This window comes from Schistocerca americana, chromosome 7, assembly GCF_021461395.2.
Source record: "Schistocerca americana isolate TAMUIC-IGC-003095 chromosome 7, iqSchAmer2.1, whole genome shotgun sequence".
NCBI lineage: Eukaryota > Metazoa > Arthropoda > Insecta > Orthoptera > Acrididae > Schistocerca > Schistocerca americana.
Genome location: NC_060125.1, coordinates 124,447,302 through 124,461,611, shown reverse-complemented (window position 1 = coordinate 124,461,611; position 14,310 = coordinate 124,447,302).

Sequence of the window (14,310 nt, the reverse complement as noted above, 5' to 3'; positions counted from 1 at the left end):
CTTTTCTCATAGTTGGAGACTGATTCTAACGACTGCATCTGCCAACAGGATGGGGCACCGCCACATTGACATCTGGAGATGCGAGAATTTTTAAATCAAAGCATTACTGAACGGTGGATCGCTCGCATTGGATCAAATGATTCAGCCTTACATTACTGGCCTCCAAGGCCACCGGAGCTGACTGTATACGTGATTATTTCTTGTTGTAGTTTATACAAGACTCTGTTTATGTGCCTCCGTTACCAATAACAGTGAATGAACTGAGACGTCGCATAACAGCAGCTGTGGAAACTGTAATTTTAGATATGCTCGCTGCAGTGCGGGAACAATTTGAATACCGCATTGACATATGTCGTGCATCTCAAGTGGGGCATACTGAAGACGTATGAAGAGGTATGAAATAATACTTTTTGAGTTTCCTATTCATTAAAAAACAAAATTCATTGTATATATTTAGTAGTTTCAAATATAGACGTGCCAAATCGGATGATTCTTTTTGATAGACCCTGTATATCTCTGAAATTCAATTTCTTTAAAGCCACGCTATAGCGTTTTTCTAAGCAATTACGGAAATAAATTATTTTATTAAAATACTTTATATACACTTTATTGTTATTTTTGTTATAATTAAAATCCTAGGCAGCCGTGGCATGTCAAAACGTGGTTTAATTGCATATTATTTTTGTCGTTGAAGTGGGGGGGGGGGGGGGGGGGGGAAGAGGAGGATAGTAACTGTAAACGTGAACGACGTATAGTGAAAGTAGCTTACGTACTGAATAGCAGCAAAAAACTTTGGAGAGTATTTGGTATCACTCTCGCACCCACTCCTCCAGCAGAGAAGCCAAAGAATAAATGTACTTTGTAAACTACCCTAAATCGCGAACAACTTGAGGATTCTTTCAAAACCGAAGCCTGGCTTCGCGGGGACAAAAACCAGTCCCTCACACGCCCACATTTACTCGCTGCTCGTCACATGGTATCGAGATTAGATTGACCGCTGTTGCACATTCAAAAGATGGGAAACCGTCTCCTGAATTAAAGAGCCACGGCACGCTTTGGTAATTGTCGTTGGTAGGATATCATGACGTCAAAAATTACATGGGGACCCAGCATGTCATGGAGATATTTGCGTGTAGAAATGCTTACTCACAAGGGAACCTCCCCATCGCACCCCCCTCAGGTTTAGTTATAAGTTGGCACAGTGGATAGGCCTTGAAAAACTGAACACAGATCAATCGAGAAAACAGGAAAAAGTTGTGTGGAACTATGGAAAAAATAAGCAAAATATACGAACTGAGTAGTCCATGTGCAAGATATGTAACATCAAGGATAATCTCACCTCAGGAGCGCCGTGGTCCCGTGGTTAGCGTGAGCAGCTGCGGAGCAAGAGGTCCTTGGTTCCATTTTATTGAAGAGAAGATACTTTAGCTCATATACCATTTTTGTATATATAAATTGTTTTGAAATGAATTCCAAAAAGCTCTATTTGATGACGTTCATAGGTCGTAATAAATGAACATCATTAAATACAAGTGTTTGGAATTAATCTCAAAGCGAATGAATAGTTATTTTACGCAACAATATAATGAAGAAGGTTAACAAAGAGCGAAAGAATTTAAATCTCCATAGTGTGCTCTGAAGCTAAATGTATTACAAGATCATGTGCTTCATGCATCGCTGACAGACGATTCAATTTTTTTTTTTCTATTTGTAAATGACACAACCGTCATTTTGAAAAATGTGGAATGTATGATGAACTATGTAGGGATTAGGACAGTTGGTGACATCACTTCGTGACTTGTAGAACACAGCGACTGATCCCGAACTCTTGTAAAGGTGTCGTGATGATCACAGGCTGAAAATCACTGAAACCCATCAGTTCAAGTTCTTCAGCCGAAGACAGACAAAGCTCTGTCATGAAAATACTACACAGGGTCTTGTGCAGGAACTGAGTGTTCTGTTCATAACAAAGATTTTCTTTATTGACACTGAAATTGACACGAGCAAATTTGCCAGTTTGAGTATTTTAACTTTATTATGTCCCACAGAATTATATTTTGGGACAACACATTACATTCACAAGCAATACTTTCATCTCAGAAAAAAGAAATCGGAAAGAACTGCGAAGTGAGCCCCCAAATTTCGCGTAGAACTTTGTTCGAGCATCTCAAAATAACAATTTCTGTCGTCCTTGGACATGGGCTTTGCGGTATAGCGCAAATCGCGGTGCCGCGCCAAACTCGGCAGTGCGAATCGACACCACAGGCATTAGACAGGGCTCACTGCAGTCCGCGAGGACATGTGGGAGGCGTTGCAGAAGACGACGCCTTCCTCTCATCAACAACAGCGTCCTCGTGCCGAGGTCAATACGGTGTTGAGCATGCAGGAACTCTGCCCAGTCCGAGACAGCTGCAGCAGTCAGCATCAAAGTGCAGGAGCGACGAGTTGTGAGACTTTCAGATGGACTTACAGTGCTGTTGATGTCGAACATTGTGTCTCAAGAGAACAGTTTGTTAATTAGTGCATAAAGTGATGCTTTGGTAATCCACGACAGTTTTGAATTATCCATTACTCATGTAGCAAAGAAGGGCGACGAAATTAAGTTAATCTTTTGTTCATTTACGTAATAAAGTGAACTAATATTTCATGTGTTCTAAAAAAAGGGTTCAAATGGCTTTAAGCACTATGGGACTTAACATCTGATGTCATCAGTCCGCTAGACTTAGAACTACTTAAAACTAAGGACATCACACACATCCATGTCCGAGGCAGGATTCGAACCTGCGACCGTAGCAGCAGCGCGGTTCCGGACTGAAGCGTCAAGAACCGCTCGTCCACAGCGGCCGACTCATATGTTCTAGTATGATGAGCCTTACCCAGAGCAAGCAAAGAACCCACATTTGTGCCTAGACGAAAGTAGTTTCGCCTGGTCACAACAGGCTTCCCATGGAATTTTATGTTAAGCGTCTGGTGTCATTCAAAAGGAAGTACACACACCACTTTCATTTCCTCACAGTACGTTTTGCTGCTTTGTGAATCACAATGCTTATATTTACTATAATCCATGACAATTAACTCGCTCTAACCGTTTGCGATCTCTCTTTGCTAGTTCACTGTGAGAAACATAAGTCTTTGGGGAGTCACTTCACTCTCGGCCGATAGTACTCGTTAGCACATGTGGGACATGTAGTCAGCTGATACAGGACTCTGGCTGTGTTGTGATGTATTCGTCTGACAAAGGGCCACACCGTTGAGCAGATGCTGCAGTACACGAGGAATCAGGTGAAATCAGCTCAGTTTATCTCCTTTGGTGAAGGTCAGTTTTAAGTGGCGAGGTTTGTTTGGGAATGTTTGCTTGAATTACTCCACGCATAGCCGCGTGGGATTAGCCGATCGGTCTAGGGCGCTGCAGTCACGGACTGTGCAGCTGGTCGCGGCGGAGGTTCGAGTCCTCCCTCGGGCATGGGTGTGTGTATTTGTCCTTAGGATAATTTAGGTTAAGTAGTGTGTAAGCTTAGGGACTGATGACCTTAGCAGTTAAGTCCCATAAGATTTCACACACATCTGAACTCCACGCATAGGTATTCGATCACGAGTTCCCGCTCCGGGTAATATGCGGCCACAGGTTGCTTTCATGAATTGTTGGGAAGCTGCTCACTCCCTGTGCTATTATGAATTCGAAAATGTTAACCTCACCTGAAGTGCAAGATTAATTTTTCAAGGAACCAGAACCACGTATTTCTGGCGATGTTGCTTCGGTTTGTGATTCGAAGTCGTATGTTGAAATGTCTCTACTGGGTGATAAAGTTTTTTTCTCTTGTATTTAAAGTCAGTATGCTGCTAGCTAAACTCACTTCCTACGAGCACATTTTACCAAAAGCTATATCAGTCTTTGTATTTAACTTATTGCAAATTCCGACAGTGGCTGCCTGCAAATCTCGTGGTCTTAACGTAAGTTTATCTGTGCGGGTTAGAGTCACTCTGATGAATATCCATTCCACTACACAACTGGCACTGAGAATTATAAACAGTAATGAATAGAAATTCTCCGTATGCTAATTAAATTTCAGGAGCTGATAAGGCAGGTGATGGCACGGTGTAGTGTATCTGATTCACTCTGAAGCGGAGTGCAACACTGAATAAAATTTCCTTCGCCTACCGTAATAACGTGGAACTTGCTTTCGGTAGGAATTTGAAACAATTGATACACTGAGGTCGTTCATCATTTCCAAATGTTGTACCCGCTAGACCGAAATGCGTGCTGTCAGAAAAACACAAATCACCGAAGAGAAACAACAATTAAAGACGATCTGCATCTGACAAAAGTAACCTTAATAGTGATTGTTACTAACAACAAATGAGTCACGTACTTGGATTCGACAGCCGTCGTAGCAACACTTGCCTCCAGCCCTGCTAGTTACCACTCCTAGTGCGCGTTGTTCCTTTACTGCAACGCTCGTGGGATCGGCGACGCAGCGTTCGAAAACTCCTGGATAGGGAATAAAGTCTTGAGTATCTTGCGTTTAGAATGCAAATTGTTTAGCTGCAATGGAATCCTATTAAAAATTACAGTTGTATAATACTACACAACCTTCTCCAAGAACAACATTAGGGAAGTGTCAACCGGGCGCAGTAGGTTTTTGCCCAGTAGCCCAGTATTTAGCGGTCGCAGGTTCGAATCCTGCCTCGGGCATGGATGTGTGTGATGTCCTTAGGTTAGTTAGGTTTAATTAGTTCTAAGTTCTAGGCGACTGATAACCTCAGCAGTTAAGTCGCATAGTGCTCAGAGCCATTTGAACCATTTTGAACCAGTATTTAGTCTGTTGTAAACGTGTGTGTGGGCTTGTGCGTGTGCGTGTGTGTGTGTGTGTGTGTTGAAAAGCATACACGTATCTCATAGGTAGTGAGAAACAAGCCCTGCTACTTTTGAAGAGATGCAGAATATACAAGGTGGTGCAAATAAAAGTGTCCTGGAGGAGTACAAAGAAACACAACAGTGGAAAGCAAATACAATTCGAACCTGACGAAAGCACATGTTGAAAGTGACGACTATTCATTTGTTGCCACTTTTGGGTCCTGGTCAGCAAGTCGCTGAAGGTGTGTCGAAGCTGAACTGCTGGAATTGCTGCAACCTCATCCTAAATGCCCTGCTGCAGGTCTTGAAGAATATGAGGGTTGTTCCGATACACCTTAGACTTGGGGGCTCCCCGCACAAACTAGTCGCACGCTGACATGACCGGAGTGGCCACCCGGCTGACCTTGGCTAACAACGCTGTCAGGCGTGAAGACCGTGTAAATGTGCTCCAAGGCTCGGCTGGCTGTGTGGGCTGTTGCTCCATCCTGTTGGAAGGAACAGGGTGTACTTATATGCAAACATTCACATCCAGTCCTATCCATCCGTCCGGGCCTCTTTTATTTGTCCACTCGGTATATTTCTAATGACCAAGAAAACTAAAACAACCCATTCTAACCCGTGAAATACACAGGAAACAGTCACTCAGCACACGCTTTCCTAAATTCAGTGCAACGAAAATAAATGAGTGCCTGCATATATAAATATTATATGTACGACATGAGTGTATTAATTTGTAAGTGGCGTAGATAACTTTAAGCATGTGTTTGGCTCAAATGGCTCTCAGCACTATGGGACTAAACATCTGAGGTCATCAGTCCCCTAGAACTTAGAGCTACTTAAACCTAACTAACCTAAGGACATCACACACATCTATGCCCTAGGCAGGATTCGAACCTGCGACCGTAGCGATCGCGCGGTTCCAAACTGAAGCGCCTACAACCGCTCGGCCACTCCGGCCGGCAGCATGTGTTTCCTTAGAGCTCAGAGCAACCAGCTGTGCGATGAGGATGTCTAGTTGTTTGCGTAAACCTAGATCCAGAATGTAGAAATTGGTTGTCAGAGAGACCATTTAAAATCTTGTTAGTTCGCTTCGTATATAACACTGTACTAGATACGGGAGGCGACACAACACGATGTCTCATTGCGGCAGTCAGCGGTCCGGGGCACGATAATCTACACCTTATCAGCTCCAAGTCTCCGCAAACAGCGGTCGGAAAGCTTCACAAATCGTTCAATTTTTCGACGAGAGATATCTGCTCGTTGGTCAGGCAGCCATTCGACAACCGCTGTACGAACGTCCTCATCACTGGAAAATCTGCGACTGCAGCGAGTTACTGCCTTCCCAGCGAATCTGTGTGTAGTTTAGACATTTTGCCCACAACAATCATGCTGTCCTGTGTACTTCAGCTTTGAAGTACGTTCCCAGCTCCCACGCCATTTCACTCGCACCCTGTAATGCACCTGTTAACCGTTCCGCAGCAGGACTGAGTCTGTCTTAACACGTAATCTCATGCGACAATGCGCCACTGTTCGGCGACTTTCGGAAGTTCCCTCGTAGTTACTGAAAACCCGCCCAGAGTTAACGGGACCGCTTCCGGAACGGAGACGTACGCCATGCTTGGGTCGAGTCCGGTAGGCAGATTAACGATGAGAGTCGATGTGCCGGCCAAATGGATGTGGTTTTTAGGCGGTTTCCCACATCGCACTAGGTGAATACCGGGCTGGTTCCCGTGTTCCGCTTCAGATACACCCTACGCAAACATCTGGAACATTTTTTCACAGTTGCACACAGAATTTACTCTATACGCAGACCGCCTAGGTTACAAATCAACAACATTTGCAGTCAAACCACAGTAATTTAACATTTTCAGAACTGATGATGAAGAAGCATAGGCCTTCCCATTGATTTCGCTGCAAGAATAAGATGCAATAACATTCAAAGATAATTAAAATATGTTGTATCAACATAGATCAACAGTTAACGAAGAAATAATTACTCTTAGCCGGCCGCTGCGGACGAGCGGTTCTAGGCGCTTCTGTCCGGAACTGCACTGCTGCTACTGTCGCAGGTTCGAATCGTGCCTCAGACATGGATGTGTGTGATGTCCTTAGGTTTAAAGTAGTTCTACGTCTAGGGGACTGATGACTTCAGATGTTAAGTCCCATAGTGCTTAGAGCCAATTGAAAATAAGTACTTTTATTTATATTTTGCAAACAAGTCAATACGCCCCACACTTTTAGCCAGATGTCATGTGCGAAACGAGCCACGGGTGTTCATGTTCGGGTCAAGCAGGCTGTGGGCCCAAAAACTTTGAAAATCGCTGCTGTATACGAACTCTTTGCAGTAGGCACAGCGTTTTACCATCCTATATTACTGACATACACTGATAAGCGGAAACACTGTAACCACTGCCCACCGCGACGTTAATTGCCGCCTAGTGGCGCTGCAGGGAGGTAAGGCGGTAGTAAAAGTACAGGGTGATCAAAAAATCAGTATAAATTTGAAAACTTAATAAACCACGGAATAATGTAGATAGAGAGGTAAAAATTGACACATATTCTTGGAATGACATGGGGTTTTATTAGAACCAAAAAAAAAAAACAAAGTTCACAAAATGTCTGACAGATGGCGCTGGACAGCAAAACTGCCAGCGTGACGGGTGAGAGGTACGCCGATATGTTACAGAATCGCATCATTCCCAGCCTGGCTGATAAACACCTGCTGGAACGTACGATGTTTATGCAGGATGGCGCTCCACCCCATATTACTAGATGCCTGATAGATCTCTTGCGCGCGTCGTTCGGTGATGATCGTGTGCTCAGTTGCCACTTTCGTCATGCTTGGCCTCCCAGGTTCCCAGACCTCAGTCCGTGCAATTATTGGCTTTGGGGTTACCTGAAGTCGCAAGTGTATCGTGATCGACCGACATCTCTAGGGATGCTGAAAGACAACATCCTACGCCAATGCCTCACCATAACTCCGGACATGCTTTACAGTGTTGTTCACAACATTATTGCTCTACTACAGCTATTGTTGACGAATGGTGGTGGACATATTGAGCATTTCCTGTAAAGAACATCATCTTTGCTTTGTCTTACTTTGTTGTGCTAATTATTTCTGTTCTGATCGGATGAAGCGCCATCTGTCGGACATTTTTTGAAAGTTTGTATTTTTTTGGTTCTAATAAAACCCCATGTCATTCCAAGCATGTGTGTCAATTTGTACCTCTCTATCTACATTATTCCGTGGTTTATTAAGTTTTCAAATTTATACTGACTTTTTGATCACCCGGTATATAAGCAGAGCAGACATGGATGGGGGACCACCCCTAGCTAAGCTAGGGATTGCAAGTGGGGAAATGTATTGACGTAACCAACTTTGGCAAAGGGCAGGTTATTATTACGCAGGGTCTGTGAACTAGTATCTCGAAAACGGCGAAGCTGGTCGAATGTTCACGTGCTGCTGTCGTGAGCATCTACGGAACAGGACAGATAGAGATCTGTGGCACCTCTGCCGAAAGAACACAATTGTGGTGCACACACAAATGTTTCGGAACACACCTTTCATCATAAATTGTTGAAAATGACGCTCCACAGCAGATTATCCCTACGTCTTCACATGTTGACCTAACGACATCGTCAATTACGATTGCAGTGGTCACGGGACCATCGGGATTCAACCGTCGATCAATCGAGAAGTGTTTGCTCTTCGGGTGAATGACATTTTTGCTACTCTAGGTCGACGGTCATCTCGACAAACGCCGTCATCGAGATGAACGGCGGCTCGAAACATGCAGCGCGCCACGGACGCAGAGCGGTGGGGGCAGTATAATTCTATGGGAGGCATCCTCCTGCACTTGCATGGGCCCTGTGGTACTAGTCAAGACATGCTGACAGCTGCGAACCACCGACATGTCTTCATGCTCGATTTCTTTCCTGACGGCGATGTCGTCTTTCAGCAGGATAATTGTCCTTTTGTCGGAGCCAGAAGCGTGCTAAGGTGGTTTCAGGAGCATTATAGTCATCTCACGTTGATGTCTCGGCTACCAAATTCGTCTGGTCTAAACCCTTTTGAATCCATCTGGGTCGCTGTCGGGCGCCATCACCACGTACGCAAATCAACAGCTGATTATTTACGCGAATTACATGACCTGTGCGTAGACTTCTAATGCTACATACCTCCAAAAACGTACCAACAAACTGTTGGATCGGGTTCAAATGGCTCTGAGCACTATGGGACTTAACATCTATGGTCATCAGTCCCCTAGAACTTAGAACTACTTAAACCTAACTAACCTAAGGACATCACACAACACCCAGCCATCACGAGGCAGAGAAAATCCCTGACCCCGCCGGGAATCGAACCCGGGAACCCGAGCGCGGGAAGCGAGAACACTACCACACGACCACGAGCTGCGGGCAACTGTTGGATCGCTGACGTGCAGAATCAGTGATGCATTCCGTTCCAGATACTGACAAAGAAGCTATTAAGCAGATGGTCATCATGTTTCGGCTCATTTGTTTATGTGTTGTATTATAAATCACTTGTCTTTGTCTATCACACGAACGTAAGCATTTTGCAATTTAAATATATGGCTACTCATTCGATCACGAAGTCGTTTGTCCTCAGGTGGTGATACGGCACATTAGAAATAAAAATAAGTAATTTCCAATATCAAAATCAATTAATGTAAATGAATCAGCACCATCTGAAGATAGCAGACGCCTTCACTGACCATCATGGAAGCCATATCTCCGTAATGCCTACCTGCCGTGCCTGGTTGTTGTCAAGCTGCCTGCCGTGTAATGTGATCTCTTGCGGGGACTGGCCGGGTGTTTCTTATCTACCGGACGGCAGTTTCTCAAGTATAAGATTTCAGTTATTTTGTTTTAACCTTTACATGATACACTATAATGACTTGACCTCGGTTTGACGAACTTTTTGTAGTTCAGCTGTTAGCATTGTTCCTTCTCTGAGCTGCAGAACTGTTCACTGTTACTGATGTAGTAAACTTTTAGAAAGCATTCTGTTTCATTACTCCGTATCCGAAATTATTAAAGCTATACAATTACACGATCTACATTTTAAGAATCGTACATTGGTTTGTAATATGAAGAACACTCACCTTTTCAGGCTAAAATATTCACCTGTCATTTTACTGACCGATAATCAGTTGTTTAAATTTGGGTTTGAGGTGTCATCAGGGGTAAACACGAAATGTGTCTAGGCATCCTTTCACTTTAGTTTTCAGTTTACACGAAAATTATCGTGACAAGTTGCAATGAAAATGAAGTAATGTTTCATTTTACAGGACCAACCTTTATCGAACTGTTTATATCAGTTTTTGATCGTAAAGGTTTTTTGTTTTTTTTAATAACCGGTTTCAGTCAGAAAAGTTATCTTATATTAATCTTAACACAAAATGAATGTGCATATATTTAATTAATTATTTATTTATAACTGCAAGTTTTCATCAAATCCGGCATTGTACATATTTTATGTTCTGTTTACCGTGACACAATTGTTACAGAACGAACTATATTTGATATAAGATACAACACTGAGAGACAACTATAATATAAAAAGTGGAAACCGTAGTAGCTATAACAGAAAAAATCACACACATTGTAGGGTATACTAGTTCATGCCAAGTGTAGCAGAAAGGCAAATTACAACGGCAGAAGCATAGGCACTAGGAGGAGGAGGGAGTAGGGAGAGGGAGAGGGAGACAGAGACAGAAGAGAACCGTGATAGAAGACGACTAATGGTGAGGAGGAAAGAAAGTTGTGTGAGTGAGAAACGAAAAGAAAAAGAAGTTTATAGGGGGAATATAAGATCATGTTTGATAGAGACGAACTGGTAATATACCTTAATATTTATGGAAAAGTAATGCAATGCTAAAATTAAAAATTTCTCGCTGCGCTAACTTAAGCGAGCCCCAGTTTCAACTCCTTGATATCACATAATACGTGTACATTGTTTTTGTGTCCTCTTAACGGATCTGAAGGTCATAACTATTGATTTAAACTAATTATCAAATTAAAGAAAAAATTTAAAAGAGCTGCACTACTGAATCTTTATCGCGACGAAGTCACACTTGAACTATTTTATTGCTGGAAAGAACCGCTGTAAGGGGGGCGGCCGGCCGCGTACACACCACCAGAGGAGCTGAATTCAAACGACCTCACTGCCTGCGAATGTGATTGCCCGCTGGCCGTCGCCCCTTTTTAAGCAGCCCCACTCAGAGCTTCACCTCAGACTCAGTAAATCTACAGACTTACCAACCTTTGTACGGAGAACTGCACTGCCGAAAAGTACATCGACATAGCACGACACTACTAAGGTTAGTACTATTAGTATCTCTTGTTTTACCAGGGGCGTTGAATAACTAATCCAACACATTTTTTTTTCTGTACGTTTCGGTTGGAAAAATTCGGACTTTTTTGTGGGACATCGTCGAATACTTACGCTTCAGCCCTTATAGTTTCCGAAGTTCCGATAGGTGGCGGCGCTATACGTAGTTTTCAAAATGGTGTCTGTAATAGAGGTGCATCCCAAGCAGAGGGCTGTCATTGACCTTTTTTTGGCGAAAGCCAGAGCATCACAAGAATTCATAGGCTCTTACAAAATTCCTACGAAGACCTGGCAATGAACAAAAGCACGGTATGTCGTTGGGCGAGGCGTCTGTCAACACTGCAACAAAGTCGTGCAAACCTAGCCAGTCTGTCAAGTGCTCCTCATCCGCACACAGCTGTGACTTCTCCAATATTGGAATGTGCTGACACTCTCAATCGAAGTGATCGACGGATCATAATCAAACAACCTCATTGCGCAACTGGACGCATCTGTTGATAGTGTCCCATACTCGTCCACCAATTGGGGTAGTCAAAGGTGTATTGCCAACTGTGTGCGTCGCCGCCTAAAAGAAGGCCATAAAAAGCAATACAGAACTGCTTGCGTGTTACGACGCTGATCCTGGCAATTTTTGCCGAAAATCGTCATAAACGGTGTAGCATGGTCTGGTATCCTGGTCCGACGACCTTGGAAGCCCGCCCCTACGCATGGACCTAGACGACAGCCACTAGGCGGGTGCTCCTGAAATTTGCGAGCGCTGTAGTCGCCGCCTCAGCGCTATGCGTGGGCAACGCCCGCCCCTCCCCCTTCCCCCCCCCCCCCCCCCCAACCACCCACCACATACTGCCAGCCTATCGGCGCTTTTGAGAGCGCAGTGAAGTTAACAGCGCAGGGGCTCAACTCCGCTCTCGTATTGTTCGTTTACGCATTATTATTTGTTTCCTGATATTCTTATGTCTAGCCTCAATTTGGTTCACTCTCCAGTCTCGTCATTCTGCCATGTTATCTCCGTTGTCCGTCCATCGCCGTTGTTGTTTTTCTGTGGCTTTTGGCGTTTCACTGTTGACGCCCTCGGCCGGTGGGCCATTGCTCCTGGTCATGCCCTGTTCCGGGTGATATTGTTGGCGATGAGGTTGGTTGATTGGTTGATTCGGGAGAGAGGACCAGACAGCGAGGTCATCGGGTCGCATCGGATTAGGGAATGATGGGGAAGGAAGTCGGCCGTGCCCTTTCAAAGGAACCATCGCGGCATTTGCCTGAGGTGATTTAGGGAAATCTCGGAAAACCTAAATCATGATGGCCGGACGCGGGTTTGAACCGCCGTCCTCCAGAATGCGGGTCCACTGCGCCACCTCGCTCGGTGCCAATAAGCAAAAAGGTTAACAGTTCATATGAATATGAAGGTTCTGCAACTCGTTGAACGCCAACAGGACCAGCTGCTCCTTTAGCAGCAATTGCAACAGCAGGTCCACGAGCAGTTGCAGCAGCAAACCGACTTGTTACGTCAGGAAATTCAGCTTTTGTCCGAATGCTTGCAGGTTCTGGGTTCGCAACCCGTCCAGGCGGTGATCGCATCCCCGGCGGAGTCCGTCCCATACGCGTTTTTTTTCGGTTAAAGACACCAAAGAAGAAATAGCACTTTGCCACTTTTCGGGTTTCTGGTGACGCTCTCCAACGGTCGCTCGTCCCTCCTTGGGCTTCCTCGGAGACATTTTTCTTACTAAAGAAGCTGACTCCCCCTGTCAAATCCAGCTGCGCTCACATTCGAGTAGATGTGTTCATTTCTGTCGAACTATTATCCGCAGTGATTCCATGTGGTTTGCCTTGAGTCCCATCATATTACTCATGAGTGACTGATTTGCAAGGACTGAGCTGAAGTTGTGATTTAACTCGCGCAAACCCGTCCTCCGGATCCTCGACTCGATATCTGATAGCCGGCCGTGGTGGCCGAGCGGTTCTAGGCGCTACAGTCTGGAACTGCGCGACCGCTACGGTCGCAGGTTCGAATCCTACCTCGGGCATGGATGTGTGTGATGTCCTTAGGTTAGTTAGGGTTAAGTAGTTCTAAGTTCTAGGGGACTGATGACCTCAGAAGTTGTCCCATAGTGCTCAGAGCCATTTGAACCATTTTTTGAACCATCGAGATGTGATAGTCCAATTGGTCCCCAAACAGGAAGTTCACACTGCAGCACTCAAGCTGGATAATCCTTTCTTGGATGATATTTTGAAAACGTCACAGTGTTTCGAGAGCTCTCAGGGAGTAAATGAATGCCTTATGCCTCGTGCCCAGGTAGCAGCGGTCCAATTGCTACCAAGGCGACGGAATTCTCATAAGTTGGGTTGGGTTGGGCTGTTTGGGGGAAGAGACCAAACTGGGAGGTCATTGGTCTCATCGGATTAGGGAAGGACGGGAAAGGAAGTCGGGCGTACCATATGAAAGGATCCACCCTATCATTTGCCTGGTACGATTTACGGAACTCACGGGAAACCTAAATCAGGATGGCCGGACGCGGGATTGAACCGTCGTCCTCCCGATTCCGAGTCCAGTGTGCTAACCACTGCGCCATCTCCCTCGGTAATTCTCGTCCTTTCCCCGCTGGCGGTGTCGTAATTCGTCACTTTCGGACGAATCAGTGGTCACTGAGCAGCCAATCACACCGTGTCAGCGTAAGGAGTGGGGTCACCAATCAGACTGTCCAGATCGTTGGACACACTGCGGCCATTGTGAAATGGATGGGCATCTATCAACAGTCTGCCGACAATATTCACGTGTACTGCCGTGAGCATCTACGAAAAGAGATGAAGGACTGTGAATCTACCACTAGGTGATAATTGGTTGGACGTCCACGACTCTTCACAGAACATGGGATTCGGAGGCTTGCGTGTTCTGTAAAGTAGGATAGATGGTAATCTGTGGCATTTCTGCCGACAGAGCATAATGCTAGCGCACGCACAAGTGTTTTGGAGCACACCGTTCATTGTACATTGTTGAACATGGAGCTCCACAGCAAACAATGTCCCAACGACGCTGCCATTTACGACTGCAGTGGGCACGGGACCTTCGGGATTCGACCGTTAATCAGTCGAAACGTGTCGGCTC